The sequence below is a fragment of the Rhinoderma darwinii genome, chromosome 2, assembly GCF_050947455.1.
Source record: "Rhinoderma darwinii isolate aRhiDar2 chromosome 2, aRhiDar2.hap1, whole genome shotgun sequence".
In the NCBI taxonomy this organism is placed as follows: domain Eukaryota; kingdom Metazoa; phylum Chordata; class Amphibia; order Anura; family Rhinodermatidae; genus Rhinoderma; species Rhinoderma darwinii.
Genome location: NC_134688.1, coordinates 182924288 through 182942485, shown reverse-complemented (window position 1 = coordinate 182942485; position 18198 = coordinate 182924288).

Below are 18198 nucleotides of genomic sequence, written 5' to 3'. Positions count from 1 at the left end.
ATCATGTGAAACGTGATGCAATGCCAGCAGAATATCAATGTAACATATAAAAACAAGGATAAGATACAATATCAAAAGATGGATGCCCTATATGACCCTATAAATCCCTATACTTGTGTCCATAATAAATGGGCATGGTGACATATACATAAACATATACATATATACATGAAGTAGCCAATGCAATGGACAAGGGGGGGGAAGGGGGGAAGGGAAGAAGGGGGAGGGAAGAAAGGGAAACAATGAATCACTGTTATAAAGTGCATAGTGCAAACATGATGTAAACAAAGTCAAAGAAAACATCTTGATGAAATCGAAAGGATTCCCCTTAATAATGAAGATTTAAAAAAAAATAATAATAATAATAATTATATACAAAATTTCCAATCTTTGTATCGTCAGTCCATGCCTAGGGAAAAGGAAGATTAAGAAGTTTAGTAATTACTAAGAGAACATAAGCTGCAATATGAAGGAGACATATCCTGAAGTGTACAAAAAAAATACAGAGAAATAAAGATGAAAAATATATCAAATTAATGATAAAAAGCAACAACAGTTGCTAAAAGAGCCGACTGAGTGAATGCATAGGAAACGTGGAGTAGCATTAGGAATATAGAGTATTTATAAGAAGGGAACAAAACTATTATATTCATTTAAACCCATAGGAGTTATTGTGTCCAACTTGTGGATCCACATCGACTCACGTTGGGCTAATAGTTTTTTCCAATCTCCTCCTCGTGTGCTGACAAAAATCCAATCAATTCCCCAGGCTTGGAAGAGAGAACTATCACAATTGTGAAACATCTTAAAGTGGCGTGGAATGGTCTTGAGAGTAGATGGATCCAGACATTCCTTTGCTGCCTCAATATCGAGAACATGTTCTCTAATCCTTTGTCTCAGTTGTCGTGAAGTCATGCCCACATAGATCTTGTGACATGGGCACACTGCAAAGTAGATAACACCAACTGTGGCGCAGTTGATGTGATGGCTAATATTAAAATCATGACTGTGTATGGAGCTCCAAAAAATATCAGTGGATACAATATTGGTACATGATACACACTTACCACATCTGAAACAACCCCATTTTGGACTACGTGATCCAAAAGCATTTCTCGGTTGGGTACCACGATGATGGCTGTGCAGTGGCGGATTAAGTAGACTATAGGCCCTGGGCTGTTACCCAAACTTGGGCCCGCCTTCTCCCCCGCCGAGCCGTAACACTACCTTTTTGTGCAAGCATTAACAAATGGGTGTTACGATTCCCCTTGTCAAAGGGCTGTGTCCCTACATACTGACAGTCTCCAACCATCGCTGACAGTATCACACTGTGCAGGGACACATCCTCCTAACAAGGGGAATGGTAACACATATTTGTCTATCAGTCCTGGACTGCACAAAGACTTTTAGTGAAACACAAGGATTTCCTATTATAAACATGTCAGGAGAGGTGACAGATTCTCTATAAATCTAGTGACTCACATGTGACGACTTCTCAGATTCTGGTAACTTTTTTCCTCTTTTCTTCTCCATCCGGTCCAGACTTCATGACGACTTCTCCCGGCCATGACCCATTTCTGCAGAATTTGTCACTTAGATGTCTTCTGTTGCTCACTTTTCCAACATTTCTACACCTATAAACGAAAGCAAAATGATCATGGTGCCACAGACTGTGCCTCTAAATATAATAGCACCAAACACTGCGCCCCTGAATATAATTGTGTCAAACACTGTATAGTAAAGCACCACGTGCACAAAGGCCCCTGTAGATAGTATCACACACACAGCCCCCCCCCCTGTAGATAGCATCACACACACAGCACCCCCTGTAGATAGCGTCACACACATCCCCCTGTAGATAGCATCACACACACACAGCCCCCTGTAGATAGCGTCACACATACACACAGCCCCCTGTAGATAGCGTCACACACACACAGCACCCTGTAGATAGCATCACACACACACACATCCCCCTGTAGATAGCGTCACACACACAGCCCCCTGTAGATAGCATCACACACACAGCCCCGCCTGTAGATAGCGTCACACACATCCCCCTGTAGATAGCGTCACACACACCCAGCCCCCTGTAGATAGCGTCACACACACACAGCCCCCTGTAGATAGCGTCACACACACACAGCCCCCTGTAGATAGCGTCACACACACACAGCCCCCTGTAGATAGCATCACACACACACACATCCCCCTGTAGATAGGGTCACACACACAGTCCCCTGTAGATAGCGTCACACACACAGCCCCCCTGTAGATAGCATCACACACACACACATACACACACACACACAGCCCCTGTAGATAGCATCACACACACAGCCCCCCCCTGTAGATAGCATCACACACACACACATCCCCCTGTAGATAGCGTCACACACACAGCCCCCTGTAGATAGCATCACACACACAGCCCCGCCTGTAGATAGCGTCACAAACATCCCCCTGTAGATAGCGTCACACACACCCAGCCCCCTGTAGATAGCGTCACACACACACAGCCCCCTGTAGATAGCGTCACACACACACAGCCCCCTGTAGATAGCGTCACACACACACAGCCCCCTGTAGATAGCATCACACACACACACATCCCCCTGTAGATAGGGTCACACACACAGTCCCCTGTAGATAGCGTCACACACACAGCCCCCCTGTAGATAGCATCACACACACACACATACACACACACACACAGCCCCTGTAGATAGCATCACACACACAGCCCCCCCCTGTAGATAGCATCACACACCCACACATCCCCTGTAGATAGCATCACACACACAGCCCCCTGTAGATAGCATAACACACACACATCCCCTGTAGATAGCATCACACACACACATCCCCTGTAGATAGCGTCACACACAGCCCCCTGTAGATAGCATCTCACACACACACACACAGCCTTTGTAGATAGTGTCACACACACAGCCCCCTGTAGATAGCATCACACACACAGCACCCTGTAGAGAGCGTCACACACACATCCCCTGTAGATAGCGTCACACACACACATCCCCTGTAGATAACATCACACACACAGCCCCCCCTGTAGATAGCATCACACACACACACAAACCCTGTAGATAGCGTCACACACACAGCCCCCTGTAGATAGCGTCACACACAGCCCCCCCTGTAGAGAGCGTCACACACACACACACATCCCCTGTAGATAGCATCACACACAAACATCCCCTGTAGATAGCATCACACACACAGCCCCCCCTGTAGATAGCATCACACACACACATCCCCCTGTATATAGCATTACACACACAGCCCCCTGTAGATAGCGTCACACACACATCCCCTGTAGATAGCGTCACACACACAGCCCCCTGTATATAGCGTCACACACATCCCCCTGTATATAGCGTCACACACATCCCCCTGTATATAGCGTTACACACACAGCCCCCTGTAGATAGCACCACAAACAGCCCCTGTAGATAGCATCACACACACACACAGCCCCTGTAGATAGCGTTACACACACAGCAGTTATGGAGAGATGATGGGAGGGAGGGAGTGAGTGATGGAGGAATGAAGGGAGGGATGAACAGATGGAGGGAGTGAGTGATGAAGGGATGGGGGTTTGGAAAAGCACTCACCAGCCTGGAGCTCTGTGTAAAAACTTGACTGGTGGGCGGGCCTTCTCCCATGCAGATATTCTGCTCCTTCAATGTGATAGACGGACCTGATTGGTGGGCGGAGGTCACATGGGCACGACGTTATCAAAGGTCCTTTAGCCTTCAATTCGGAGCACATTTATGTAGAGAGGTAACTTTCACTATCCCGGCTAAGCCCGACCCCGAATTGTTCTGCCTGCACCTTCTCTCTGCAGTGACAGTTAGCAGCGCAAGTGCGCTGCATAGTTTTTAATATTATGTGCAGTTCGGGCAGCCATGGGCCCCCTGAGTGCCTCGGGGCCCGGGCGGCCGCCCGAACCGCCCATATGATGATCCGCCATTGTGGCTGTGTACCAAAGAATCTCTAAAAAATGATGATCTCCGGTAAGTGATAGAAGGCTGGGGAGAAATTAATTGTTTTAGTGTGTTGTCCTGTGTCAAAATAGGTCAAAACTTGGACAAAATAGCTTTAACCTCCCTTGCTCTGGAATGATAGTCAGCTATCAGTCTCACCGGAGATTTTGGAGACACTTACAGGTAAATTAGCTTCCCATGACATTGGGCATAACATTTATACGTTTGTGCTTAAGACGAAAATTAAATAGTTTGTTCTTGTGGTAGCAATATATAAATGCTGTATATACAGTCCATCCCATAAGTGTTTTTCCTGTTTTGTTGCATTAGGGCCTTTTTATATCAGCGTTTAGGTTCCATTTGAGGTTTCCGTTCATCTGTTCCATCAGAGGAACAAATGAGCCGAAAGCCAAACAGAAACTATAGATTCTGTTTGCACTACCATTGTTTTCACGAAAACAATAATGCTGTCGACTATGCTTTACGAAACGGAAACAAACTGAAACCAACTGAAACATTAGCATTACCTTTGAAATCAATGGAAATGCAAACAGAATCAATCGTTTCCTTTTAGCTTTACGTTCATCTGTTCCTCGGAACAGATGAACGGAATCCCCAAACGGAACCCGAACGCTAATGTGAACAGTCCCTAACAACCTGGAATTCAAATTAATTAATGTAATGAGCCTGACAAAATAGTACAAATGGTTACAGTGAAATGAAATAAATACTGTCATGTCCATGGCCGCGGGCCATCAGGCTCACTCACTCACCTCCTGACGGCCGCAGCCATGGGTCTGTGAGCGCTGGCCCCAGTCTCCTCCTCAGGAGACACCAGCGCTCACTTCTGCTCACCTTGGCCAGGTCCCATAGGGTGCCGTAGGATGCCCAGACTTTAATGTATAATTAGCCCATGAGTACCATGGAATATAAGAAGGGCCCAGCCCCTTCCTCCCATGCCTGAGCGTTGTTGTCCTACCCTAAGTTTGTCTATGCAAATGGTCTCCTAGTGTTTTCCAGTTCCCAGTGTTCCCCGTACCTGTATCCTATATCCTGTGCTGAGCTGTAGTCGTGCTGAGCTGCATACCACGCCTGTTCTGCTACACCACACCTGACGTCTGCCTGCTGCCTAGTCTCAGCCGAGCCTGTCTTGCTACTGTCCGTATATGTTAATGTGTGCTGTGCCATGCACTTATGTCAGGGGGAGTGTCTGAGCTATCTTGCGGTCCGTGCATCTGTGCCCTGGTGGGCGTGGTTTTGCGGTGTCAGACGTCGCTGACCCACGTCCATCTCGATGACGTGTGGCCGGAAGTATGCCGTTGGCCATCTTTACACCTGGCGCATGACGCCAGAGCAAGCAAGCCCACTGTAATGATCGATTATTTTTATATTTACCTGACTGGACGGACGAACTTTAAAATGGAGACCTCCGCTGGAGAGACGCCACCCCCGGACGAAGGCATCCCGCCAAAACACGCGTCGGGTCTGATGTTCTCTCTCTAAAGAATGTTTAACATGGGTATGTTCCTTTCAATCCTCAGTGTGCAGCTCTGTTTAGGCCTTTCAAGGCATTCATGATTGCATTTCATTGTCATTTGAGCATTACACTTGTATTTCTATACAGTGCTTCATCTCACTAAAGACTAATTTTCAAACCGTGTTGTTTACTGATGAGTGCCGTGCAACCCTGGATGGTCCAGATGGATGGATGGAGTAGTGGATGGTTGGTGAATGGCCACCATGTCCCAACAAGGCTGCGACGTCAGCAAGGCGGTGGCGGAGTCATGTTTTGGGCTGGAATCATGGGGAGAGAGCTGGTAGGCCCCTTTAGGGTCCCTGACGGTGTGAAAGATAGAGTTTATGACTGACCACTTTCTTCCGTGGTACAAAAAGAAGAACCGTGCCTTCCGTAGCAAAATTATCTTCTTGCATGACAATGCAGCATCTCATGCTGCAAAGAATACCTCTGTGTCATTGGCTGCTATGGGCATAAAAGGAGAGAAACTCATGGTGTGGCCCCCATGTTCCCCTGACCTCAACCCTATTGAGAACCTTTGGAGCATCCTCAAGCAAAATATCTATGAGGGTGGGAGGCAGTTCACATCAAAACAGAAGCTCTGTGAGGCTATTCTGACATCCTGCAAAGATATTCAAGCAGAAACTGTCCAAATACTCACAAATTCAATGGATGCAAGAATTGTGAAGGTGATATTAAAGAAGGGGTCCTATGTTAACATGTAACTTGGCCTGTTAATTTTCTTTTGATTGAAAGAGCTTTTGATTTCTGTAAATATGACCTCCTGATGCTGCAAATTCAACAAATTACCATTTAATTATTTTTGCAAGCTTTAAATTGTTTTGATCTCTGTTGTGCATAATAATTTGAAGCATTTTGAGTTTTTACTTCTAAAAAAAACCTGTTATCATTAGGAGATTTGTTCAATAAAATTTGCATTATACTCCAACGGTTGATGTCTTGAAGATTATACTGACTGTCATTTGCATCGACTATTTAGGAAAATCAGAGAAAAATAACAGTCTTGCAGCGGCGTTCTCACTGCTGTCGATGCCGGCCCGGGAGTTGTCCAGTACAGTCACCTGACCTGTCACCTGACCGGTGAGGTCAGATGACAGGTCAGGTGATTGGACTGGTCCACTCCCGGGCCGGCATCAATCCCAGTCAGAACACCGCCGCAAGACTCCTGCCTTCTTCTGATTGCTGCTGCAGACGTCTGCCATGCAGGGCGCCTGTCAGCAGCGATGAGCTGTTTTGATACAGCTGCAGCGCCCAGCGGGACATTTTGCAGACCGCCCAGGACGGCGGGACAGCGGTGAGAAATCGGGACTGTCCCGCCGGATCCGGGACGGCTGGGAGGTATGCAGTATAAACTATTTTTACAGCACCAAGCTCCTACAGACACTAAAAGAACAGACCTTTCATTAACCATTTACTGCTTGAAACTATTTGTAGAAGGAATTTAATTGGCTTGAGGGTGAGTTTTTATAAAAGTTCAGACTCAATAGAGAGAATAAAAAAAAATGTATCAGACAACCCTTCCTTTCATTTATCTCATTTCATGTGACGACAATGGAGAGAGAAGCTGATAAGTTTAGGCTCACAACCAACATACCTGGCAGGCAATTTGGAAAGCTCATCTAGTGAAAAGTAGCAGGCTGTAATCATGTGCTGTACGTCTGCAAACTCTGCGGTGTCAGATGATATAACAATGAACAATCACTTGACCAAAGGGCTAAAGAAACAGCTGTATAGTGTATTGAGATACAGTTACTGAACCTTCTCAGGTTGCGGTCTGGGCCCTGTAATTTCATAACTAATAAAACAATCCATGATAAAATAATCAATAAATCTCCATAAGTCTTTCCCAGGTGCAGGATTTTTAATAGGGGTTTTCTAAGTATGTTGGTGCCTACAGTAGATAGAGGAATGTCAACAATTATACTCTTTTCTACGTGCACTACAGTGCTTTAAAAAAGTATTCACCTCCCTTGGTGGTTTTTTTCTGTTTGGTTGCATTACAACTTGGAATTAAAATAGACTTTTAAATTTGATTAAACCTGATAAAATAGTCAACGTTGTTATATTGGAATGAAAAAAATACCTTGTTTAAAAAAAGAAAAGCATAACCAGAAACTGAAAAGTTGTGAGTGCTTATGTATTCACCCCAGGGGTGGGATTCAATCTAAGTCTGGGTTCACACGTATTATGCCTCGTTTTACGTCTGAAAATAGGGCTACAATACGTCGGCAAACATCTGCCCATTCATTTGAATGGGTTTGCCGACGTATTGTGCAGACGACCTGTAATTTACGCGTCGTCGTTTGACAGCTGTCAAACGACGACGCGTAAATTGACTGCCTCGGCAAAGAGGTGCAGGGCACTTCTTTGCAACGTAATTTGAGCTGTTCTTCATTGAACTCAATGAAGAGCAGCTCAAGATATAAGAGCGTCACAGACGCCTCGTATATTACGAGGAGGAGCATTTATGGCTGAAACGACGCAGCTGTTTTCTTCTGAAAACAGGCTGTCATTTCAAGGCAGTCACGGCTGGGACCAGGCGGCAGGTAGACATCAGGCGTGGAGTAGCAGAGCAGGCGTGGAAATGCAGCACAGCACGGCAACATTTCGGCCGGATTTACACGAGCGTGTGCGTTTTGCGAGCACAAAAAAACGCGGCGTTTTGCGCGTGCAAAAGGTACATAACAGCTCCGTGTGTCAGCAGCGTATGATGCGTGGCTGCGGGATTTTCGCGAAGCCGCCATCATTATGACACTCTGTTTGTATGTTTGTAAACAGAAAAGCACGTGGTGCTTTTCTGTTTTCATTCATAGGTTTTACTGCTGTTGCGCAAATCACGCGTGTGCTGCGTGTGATTTTCACGCACCCATTGACTTCAATGGGTGCGTGATGCGCGAAAAACGCACAAATATAGGACATGTCATGAGTTTTACGCAACGGACACATGCTGCATGAAAATCACGGCAGTAGATCAGGATAGTACTGGATAGCACGAGAAACAGGATACAGGTAAAGGGAACACTGGGAAGCTGGAAGACACTTAGGAGACCATTTGCAAGACAGACTTTAGGAAACAACAACAACGTTCATGTGAGGATCAGAAGGGCGGGGGCCTTCTTATAGTCCAGGAAATCATGCGAGTTGATGATGATTTCATGAGCGCGTGCTGGTCCTTTAGGAGTGGGCACGAGAGTGCGCGCACACCTTCCGGGAGACAGTCTCGATACCAAGAAGTGAGTGCCGGCACCTCACAGGGGGGCGACGCAGCACAGCAGCAGGATGTCCATGGCCGCGGTCGTCGAGGGGTAAGTTAGAACGACGGACCGCGGCCATAGATGTTACAATTAAGGTGGACTCTATAGAAAGAAATTCCCTGTCCAGAATGTTTACTGGATTTCCACAACGGAACATATAAACAGCACCAAAGAGAAGCTCAGGACATATATGCAACTCCAGAACCAAGTTCAGCATAATAATACAGCACCACAGAAAAAAGTGGGACATAGAATAAGATTAAAAATACAAAAAAGGCCATACTCACAAATTGGGCAGGTACAATCCCAGCTGGACGCAGCCAGGTCAAAAATGCTGCTGAAGGAAAGTGCTCAGGTGTGTTCAATAATAATAGCCACTCCCAGTAGCCTTGAGGGGAGTGGCGTGTGGTGCATGGGATGTGTAGTAAAAATTAGATGTATTGTGTATAATGTGCAAGTAGTAATAATATGTGTGAAATATGGGAGACAGAACTGAGTATAGTGCATAAATGAAAATAATTGAATTGTGAATAATATACAAGTGGTGAATAACATGTGTAAAATATGTAAAATATAGGGGGCAGTACTGAGTATAGTGCATAAGGGTCAGGAATGTGAGTGATGCATGAAGTGTGGGTGCAGTGTGTGTGTGTGTGTGTGAAACATGGAGGGATAATGCATAAATAATGAGGCGTAGCGTATATAGCCAGGTAGCAGCCTATTTGTAACGCCATGTAATACATAGAGCGAGCTGACCTTCTTGCTATGCCAAACAGCAACACACCATGCTGTCCAGCATTGAAGACCTGGCTGCGTCCAAAAAGTAGTAAATATAATGCAAGTAACTATGGAAAATATGTATTGGTAGTAATTTTGGCCAAAAGAACGCAAGCTCGCAATCCTCGTCACGGATCCCCACACTTGTGATTCCCTAACTCCTTAACTGGAACTAAATGTCCTTGATACAAACCGAACAGATAAAAACAAGGGGACATATAACACAAAAACACCGAAAAAAGCCATACTTACAAATGGACACAGACAGGTCAGAAACGCTGATGAAGGAGAGTGAACAGGTGCATTTAAATAATAAGAGCCACTCCCACTAGTCTTGAGGGGAGTGGCGTGTGGTGCATAATATGTGTAGTAACTTTTCGTTCCAAACTTGAAGCTACACCATAGAAAAAAGTGGGACAGAGAATAAGATTAAAAACACAAAAAAAGGCCATACTCACAAATTGGCCAGGTATAATCCCAGGAGGACGCAGCCAGGTCAAAAATGCTACTTTTTTGTATTTTTAATATTAATACAGCACCAGAACCAAGCTCAGTACATATATACAGCAACCAGAACAAAGCTCAGTGCATATATACAGCACCACAACAAAGCTTAATACATAAATACAACACCAAAACCAAGCTCAATACATGTATATATGTTTTGAGCTTGGTTGTTATGATGTATATATGTACTGAGCTTGATTTTGGTGCTGTATTTATGTACTAAGCTTTGTTGTGGTGCTGTATATATGTACTGAGTGTAGCGTCCATGGCCGCGGGCCGTCGGGTTTACTCACCTCCCGACACCCGAAGCCATGGATCTGTGAGCGCTGGTCCCCATCTCCTTCCTAGGAGATGCCAGCGCTCACTTCCGCTCCAGTCCGCTGTGTCCGACAGGGTACGCGTACATGCTCGTGCCCGCTCTTAAAGGGCCAGCGCGCACACATGAAAACAATTATCATCATCAACCCACATTATTTCCTGGACTATAAGAAGGCCCCAGCCCTTTTAATCCTTGCCTGAGCATTGTTAGTAAGTCTGTCTTGCAAATGGTCCCTTAGTGTTTCCCGTTCCAGTTGTTACCCGTGCCCTGTTACCTTTTCATGTATCCCGTGCTGTGTTCTTATTCCTGTGCCTACTAGTGTTGGAGTCTGTCCTACTGCACCAGCTGTCGTTTACCATGTCCAGTGTCTTCTGCCACGTCCAGTGTCTTCTGCCACTTCCAGTGTCTTCTGCCACATCTTGTACTGCCCGCCACGTCTGGAGCAACCTGCTGCACCGACCTCCATCCGTGCTGAAGCCACAGCCACTGTCTGGACTAGTTCAGGTACCCGAGTGTTACGAACTGGTATAGACTGAGACCTGGTCAGCTGCCTCTCCACTATGGCAGAGCGGCCTAGTGGGTCCACATACCCTGTGACTGTGACACTGAGATTGGTTCTGGTGCTGTATTTATATGCTGTGCTTGGTTCTAGAGTTGCATATTGTAGCGTCCATGGCAGCGGGCCGTCGGGTTTACTCACATCCCGACGCCCGCAGCCATGTATCCGTTAGCGCTGGTCCCCATCTCCTTCCTAGGAGACGCCAGTGCTCACTTCCGCTCCGGTCTGCTGTGTCCCGTGCCTTGTTACCTGTTCCTGTTTCCCGTGCTGTGCCTTTAGTATCGAGTCGTGCCACGCCCTGTGTCATCTGCCACGTCCGGAGGAATCCCCCACATCCTGTGTCTTCTGCCATGTCCAGAGGAATCCGCCACGTCCTGTGTCATCTGCCACATCCAGAGGAATCCGCAACGTCCTGTGTAATCTGCCACATCCAGAGGAATCCGCCACGTCTGGCGCTACCTGCGGCACCTGTGTTATCCACCACGTTTGATGTTATCTGCTGCACTCATCTCCATCAGTGCCAGAGCTGCGGCCACTGTCTGGACTATCCAGGTACCCTTGTGCGGGACATTGTATTGCTGGTGTTTCCTCTAGTTTGGCCAGCTGCCTCCCCGCTATGGTGGTACGGCCTAGTGGGTCCACTAACCCGCTACATGACAGTATGCTCAGGCCATGGACCCCACTGGTCAACCTGAGACTTTGACGACACAAGCCATGCTGGCAGAGATGGAGGATCTCCAGTCACGACAAGACCAACTCCTCCTGTCTGTGAACGCCATTGCCCATCGGCTGCTTGCTCCAACCACAGTCATCACCTCACCCATTCCTGCTGTTCCTCCTGCTACACTTCCTGTATTTACCAGTACCAATCCCCTGTGTTTCTTGCCGCTACCTCCACGCTATGATGGAGATCCGAGGTCCTGCAGGGGATGTTTGAATCAGTGCCTGATTCACTTCAGATTACATGCCAGGTCCTTCTCTTCGGATGACATCAGGATCGCCTTCATCATCTCTCTCCTTACTGGCAAAACCCTGGCATGGGCTAATCCTCTGTGGGAACATCAGGGACCCGTGACTTGCAGTGCTTCTTACAGACCTTCTGCTCGATCTTTGAGGAACCTGGGAGAGTTTCTTCGGCTGCTGCATCCTTGCTTACCCTACATCAGGGAGACCTCTCTGTGGGCGAGTATGCCATTCAGTTCCGTATCCTGGCTGCTGAATTGATCTGGAGCAACGAGGCTTTGGTGGCCACATTCTGGCAGGGACTGTCTTCAGGGATCAAGGATGAGCTAGCAGCTCGCGATCTGCCATCTACCCTGGACGATCTTATCCTACTTGCTTCCCGGGTTGACATGAGGATCTGGGAGCGTTCCCAAGAGATTCTCCGGGAGAGAGAACTTCCTAGGCTGGATTCTACTTTTCAGCAATCCTCCTCAGTCGTCCTACCAGAGGATCCTATGCAGAGTAACTATGTCAAATTGTCTACCCAGGAGAGACAACGCAGACGCACTTCTGGACTTTATCTGTATTGCGGCCTTGGAGGCCATATTGTGCGCATGTGTCCCCAGAGGCCAGAGAGACCCCATTGCCTAGGACTGATTGGAGAGACAACCCTAGATTAAACGGTACCTAATAAAACATTCTGTTCCAAGCTGACTATTCCTGTAACCCTAGCATTAAGTTTCTGCCTATCTTGACTCTGGTTCTGCTGCAAACTTCATCCAGAAAGAGCTTGTGGATCATCTTCAGTTGCCCACAGTCCCCCTAGAGACATCTTTGGCTGTTGCCTCAGTTAATGGACTGCCTCTGCCTGATCCCATCATTTCTAAAACCAGGTTGTTGATCCTCCAGGTTGGAGTACTTCATTCTGAACTAATTCCTTTCCTTGTTTTGCCCAAGGCCATCAATCCTGTTCTACTGGGCCTGCCTTTGTTCGACTACATGCCCCAGTCCTGGACTGGAATTCTGGAGAGGTTCTCCAATGGGGTTCCAAGTGCCATGGTCGTTGTCTGTAGCAGATCCACACTGTCAAGCCTCCACTGCCTCAGTCATTGGCGGGACTGCCTCCCCAGTTTGCTCAGTATGCAGATGTTTTCAGCAAAAGGGAGGCTGAGACGCTGCCTCCACATCGGACTTATGACTGCCCCATTGAACTGGTTCCTAATGCCTCTCTCCCCCGTGGTCGAGTATATCCGCTCTCCTTGCCTGAGTCTTTATACATGTCGGCCTATATCAAGGAGAATCTGGAGAGGGGTTTCATACGAAAGTCTTCCTCCGCGGCCGGGGCTGGATTCTTCTTCGTTAAAAAGAAGGACGGATCCCTTCGACACTGCATTGACTACCGTGGTCTTAACCAGATCACAGTCAAGAACAAATACCTGTTGCCACTTATATCTGAGCTGTTTGATCGCATACGAGGAGCCAAAATTTTTTCTAAACTAGACCTGCGGGGGGCTTATAATCTAGTCCGAATTCGCCGGGGTGATGAATGGAATATCGCATTTAACACCCGGGACGGGCACTACGAATACTGAGTGATGCCCTTCGGACTGTGTAATGCTCCCGCAGTGTTTCAGGAGTTCGTTAATGATTGATTTTCTCCCCAGATCCGACGACTCATCGGAGACATGTCCGTCAGGTTCTACTACAATTAAGGGAGAATCATTTATACGCCAAGCTGGAGAAGTGCGTCTTTGAGAAGAGTTCTCTGCCCTTCCTGGGCTACATCATCTTGGATCAAGGCCTCAAGATGGATCCTGAGAAAGTGAAAGCTGTCCTGGAGTGGCCACGTCCTCAAGGCTTATGGGCCATACAGCGGTTCCTGGGATTCGCCAATTTCTACCGGCAGTTTATTCCTAACTTCTCTTCTCTGACTGATCCCATCTCTACCCTTACCAAGAAGGGTGTGAATGCCAAGGTGTGGATTCCAGAGTCAGAGTCCGCATTTATTAGCTTCAAGAAAGCCTTCACTTCAGCTTCGATCCTCCACCATCCTGACATATCTCGGCAGTGCTCACTGGAAGTGGACGCTTTCTCTCTTGGTGCAGGTGCACTTCTGTTCCAGAGGAGCTCCAAAGGAAAGGCAGTAGAATGCGGCTACTACTCAAGACTTTTTTGCCTCTACACATTGTGTCCGACCGGGGGGGTTCAGTTTACTTCAAAGTTCTGGAGAGCCCTCTGTAAACTCCTGGATGTGAGATTGCACTTCATCTCTTCACAGCATGATAACTGGGTACAGCTTCTTCCATGGGCCGAATTCTCATACAACAACCACACAAGTGAATCCACCACTTCCACTCCATGTCACATTGTGTACAGTCAACATCCTAGAGTCCCTCTCCCAGTGTCGACCACATCTCAAGTACCCGCTGCTGACTCAGCTTATTGGGACTTTTTGCAAATCTGGCATCAGACCCGGTCCTCTATTTTACTGGCAGTCGATCGCATGAAGTGAAAAGCAGATACTAGGAAAAGAGAGCCGCCTCAGTATCTTCCGGGGACTAAAGTCTGGCTGTCCTCTTCGCTTGAAGGTACCCTCATACAAGTTTGCTCCCAGGTTGCTTTGTCCTTTCGTGATTCTGCAACAAATCAACCCTGTCTCCTATAAGCTGCGGCTGCCTCCTACCCTCAGAATCCCCAACTCCTTTCATGTGTCCCTCCTGAAGCCAGTGGTCCTGAACCGCTACAGCAAGACTTCTAGTTCCACAGTTGCTCCCAGTGGTTCTTCTGATATATTCGAGGTGAGGGAGATCCTGGACTGCAAGACGGTAGGAGGAAGGACTTTCTATTTGGTGGACTGGAGAGGGTTTGGTCCTGAGGAGAGGTCCTGGGAGCTAGAAGAGAACCTCAGTGTCCCTGCGCTTATTAAGAAATTCCTCTCTCACTCTGGCCCCAAGAAGAGAGGGCGTAAGAGGGGGGATACTGTAGCATCCATGGCCGTGGGCCGTCAGGTTTTTCTTCCTGGACTATAAGAAGGCCCCAGACCTTCTGATCCTTGCCTGAGCGTTGTTAGTTTTCCCAGTCTGTCTTGCAAATGGTCCCTTCGTGTTTCCCGTTGCAGTTGTTACCCGTGCCTTATTACCTGTTCATGTTTCCCGTGCTGTGCCTTTAGTATCAAGTCATGCCACGTCCTGTTGTTTGGCCAGCTGCCTTCCCGCTACAGCGGTACGGCCTAGTGGGTCCACTAACCCGCTACGGGACACATATATGTACTGAGCTTCTCTTTGGTGCTGTATATATGTATTGAGCTTCTCTTTGGTGCTCTATATATGTATTGAGCTTGGTTGTTATGATGTATATAACTCAAGAACCAAGCTCGGTACATATATACAGCATCCTAACCAAGCTCAGTACATATATACAGCACCCAAACAAAGCTCAGTACATATATACAGCACACGAACCAAGCTCAGTACATATATACAGCACCAGAACCAAGCTCAGTACATATATACAGCACCAAAACCAAGTTCAGTACATATATACAGCCCCAAAACCAAGCTCAGTACATATATACAGCTCCAGAACCAAGCTCAGTACATATATACAGCACAAGCACAAATACGGCTCAGTACAGAGATCATTTGCAAATTCAGTTGAATTCCTGCCATATAAGTTTGTACAGCATAAAACTACAGCTCCCAGTAAGGATATGCTGGGAGTTGCTGTTTCACAAAAAAGAACGATACACCCATCATCTCGCTGCAGATCATACAGTAACTACAGTATTAATGAGTCACAGGGAGAATAAACATTTAAATTTAGTGACTCACAGGTGACGTCTACTCAGATTGGAGTCGTTCTTTTTCTCTTTTCATTTTCATCTGGTCCAGACCTCTATGATGACGCCTCCTGGCCACGACCCATTTCTGCAGAGTTTGCTGCTCAGTTGACTTCGGCTTTTCACTTTTCCAACATTTCTGCACCTATAAACAAAGATAAAATTCTCATGGTGCCACACTCTATGCCCCTGAATATAATAGTATAATACACTGTGCCTCTGACTATAATAGCACCATACACTGTGACCCTGAATGTAATAGTACCATACACTGTGCCCATGAATACAATTTTGTCAAACACTGTAAAGTAATGCACCACACACACACACACACACTCACACACAGTGCCCCCTGTAGATAGTGCCACTCACAATGCCCCCTATAGATCATGCCCCTCAGAGCCCCCTGTAGAAAGTGCCAATCATAGAGGCCCTGTAGATAGTGCCCCTCATAGAGCTCCCTGTAGATAGTGCCCCTCATAGAGCCCCCTGTAGATAATGTCCCTCATAGAGCCCTCTGTAGATAGTGCCCCTCAGAGCCCTCTGTAGATAGTGCTCCCCATAGAGCCCTCTGTAGATAGTTCACCCATAGAGTCCCATGTAAATAGTGCCCCCATAGAGTCCCCTGTAGATAGTGCCCCTGTAAATAGTGCCCCATGTAGATACATAAGAGACAACAAAGTTTGATTAGCACATTCCAACAAAATGAAACAAAACATGTATACAGGTACAAGGAAGCCTAAGACTGCAAAACAATACAATATTAAAAAACGGCGACAGCACTCTGGAAACACTAATGCCATCTAAACACTATCGATAAATAAATATGCACTGCTGCTGAATTTACTTACAATAGTGAGGTTATTAGCGTACATTTTGATCAAATTGGGTGAGTCCACCTACCACGACAAGGCGAACTTTATAAGGTGAGCCCCTACACTTCTCATACACCCTGATACCCCTGTAGACAGTGGCCCCTATAGATAGGGCCCCTGTAGATAGGGCCCCTTTTTATGCCCCCGGTAGATAGTGCCCCCTGTAGTCTACATGCTGTAAACAGAGCCCCCTGTAGAGTCCCTGTAGATAGTGCCCCCTGTAGAGTCCCCATAGATAAGAGACCTGTACATAGGGCCTTCTATAGATAGGGCCCCCTGTAGATAAAAACCTTCAGTAGAGTCCCCTGTAGATAAAGCCCCCCATAGAATTTCCTGTAGATAGGGTCCCCCATAGAGTTCCCTGTAGATAGGGTCCCCCTCAAGAACCCCCTGTAGATAGGACCCGCCTGTAAAGTCCCCTGTAGATAGTTCCTCCAGTAGCATCCCCTGTAGATAGAGCCCCTGTAGATAGGGCCCCCCCATAGAGTCCCCTGTAGATAGTGCCCCCATAGATAGTTCCCCCTGTAGCATCCCCTGTAGATAGGGCACCTGTAGATAGGGCCCACTATAGCGTTCCCTGTAGATAGGGCACTTGTATATAGGGCCCCCTATAGAGTCCCCTTTAGATAGTGCACCCTGTAGTGGCCCCTGTATATAGGGCCCTTGTATATAGGGCCCCATGTAGAGTCCCATGTAGATAGTGCACCCTGTTGCTTCTGCTGTAGATAGGGCCCCCTATAGAGTCCACTGTAGAGTCCCCTGTAGCATCCCCTGTAAATAGGGCCCAATATAGAGTCCCCTGTAGATAGTGCCCCTATAAATAGGGCCCCCTGTCGATATGGCTCCTTGTAGATAGGGCCTCTATAGATAGGGCCCCCTATAGAGTCCCCTGTAGCTAGTGCCCCCTGTAGATAGGGCCCACTTTAGATAAGGCCCCCTGTAGCATCCCCCAGAGACACCGCTGGCACCGGACCTCCGGGGCCCAAGGCCCGGTGCACCAGATCCACGGGTGACTGCCGCTAAAGGGGTCACAGCGGTCGCGCTTGCGACCGAGCTGCGGCCCCCGCATCGCTATAGAAATTTACTATGGTGACTGGGGCCTTTGTCATAAAATACACAGGCACCTGTTACTATAGTAACCACACATACTTACTCCCCATTTTTCACTACCAGCAGATGCAACATTGCAGCAGCAGGCTAGCATTACTAGGGTGGGAGGGGCCACTGTTTTTGGCCTTTCCCAGCCTAATAGTGCCAGCCTGCGGCCGCCCCAATGCCCGATCTACACTACAGTTGGTCGGGTACTGGATCGTACCCAGCTCTTCCCGGTACTCCTGGTGGCGGTGGGTACAGGGGTAATAATGGGGGGGTTAGTGTGAGCCTCTGTACTGGCTAAGACTAAGCCTCGCCTTAGTAATGGCAGCTATTAATAAGGCGGTAGTAATAAAGTTTAAAAAAAAGGACGTCGAAAAAATATTTTATTAAAATAAAATAAGAAAAAAACAATCCTTGTTAACCATTTTATTGAGAATAAAAAAGGCGTCATCGAAGCAGTCCTCGAATCCAACGTAGTCGAACATCCG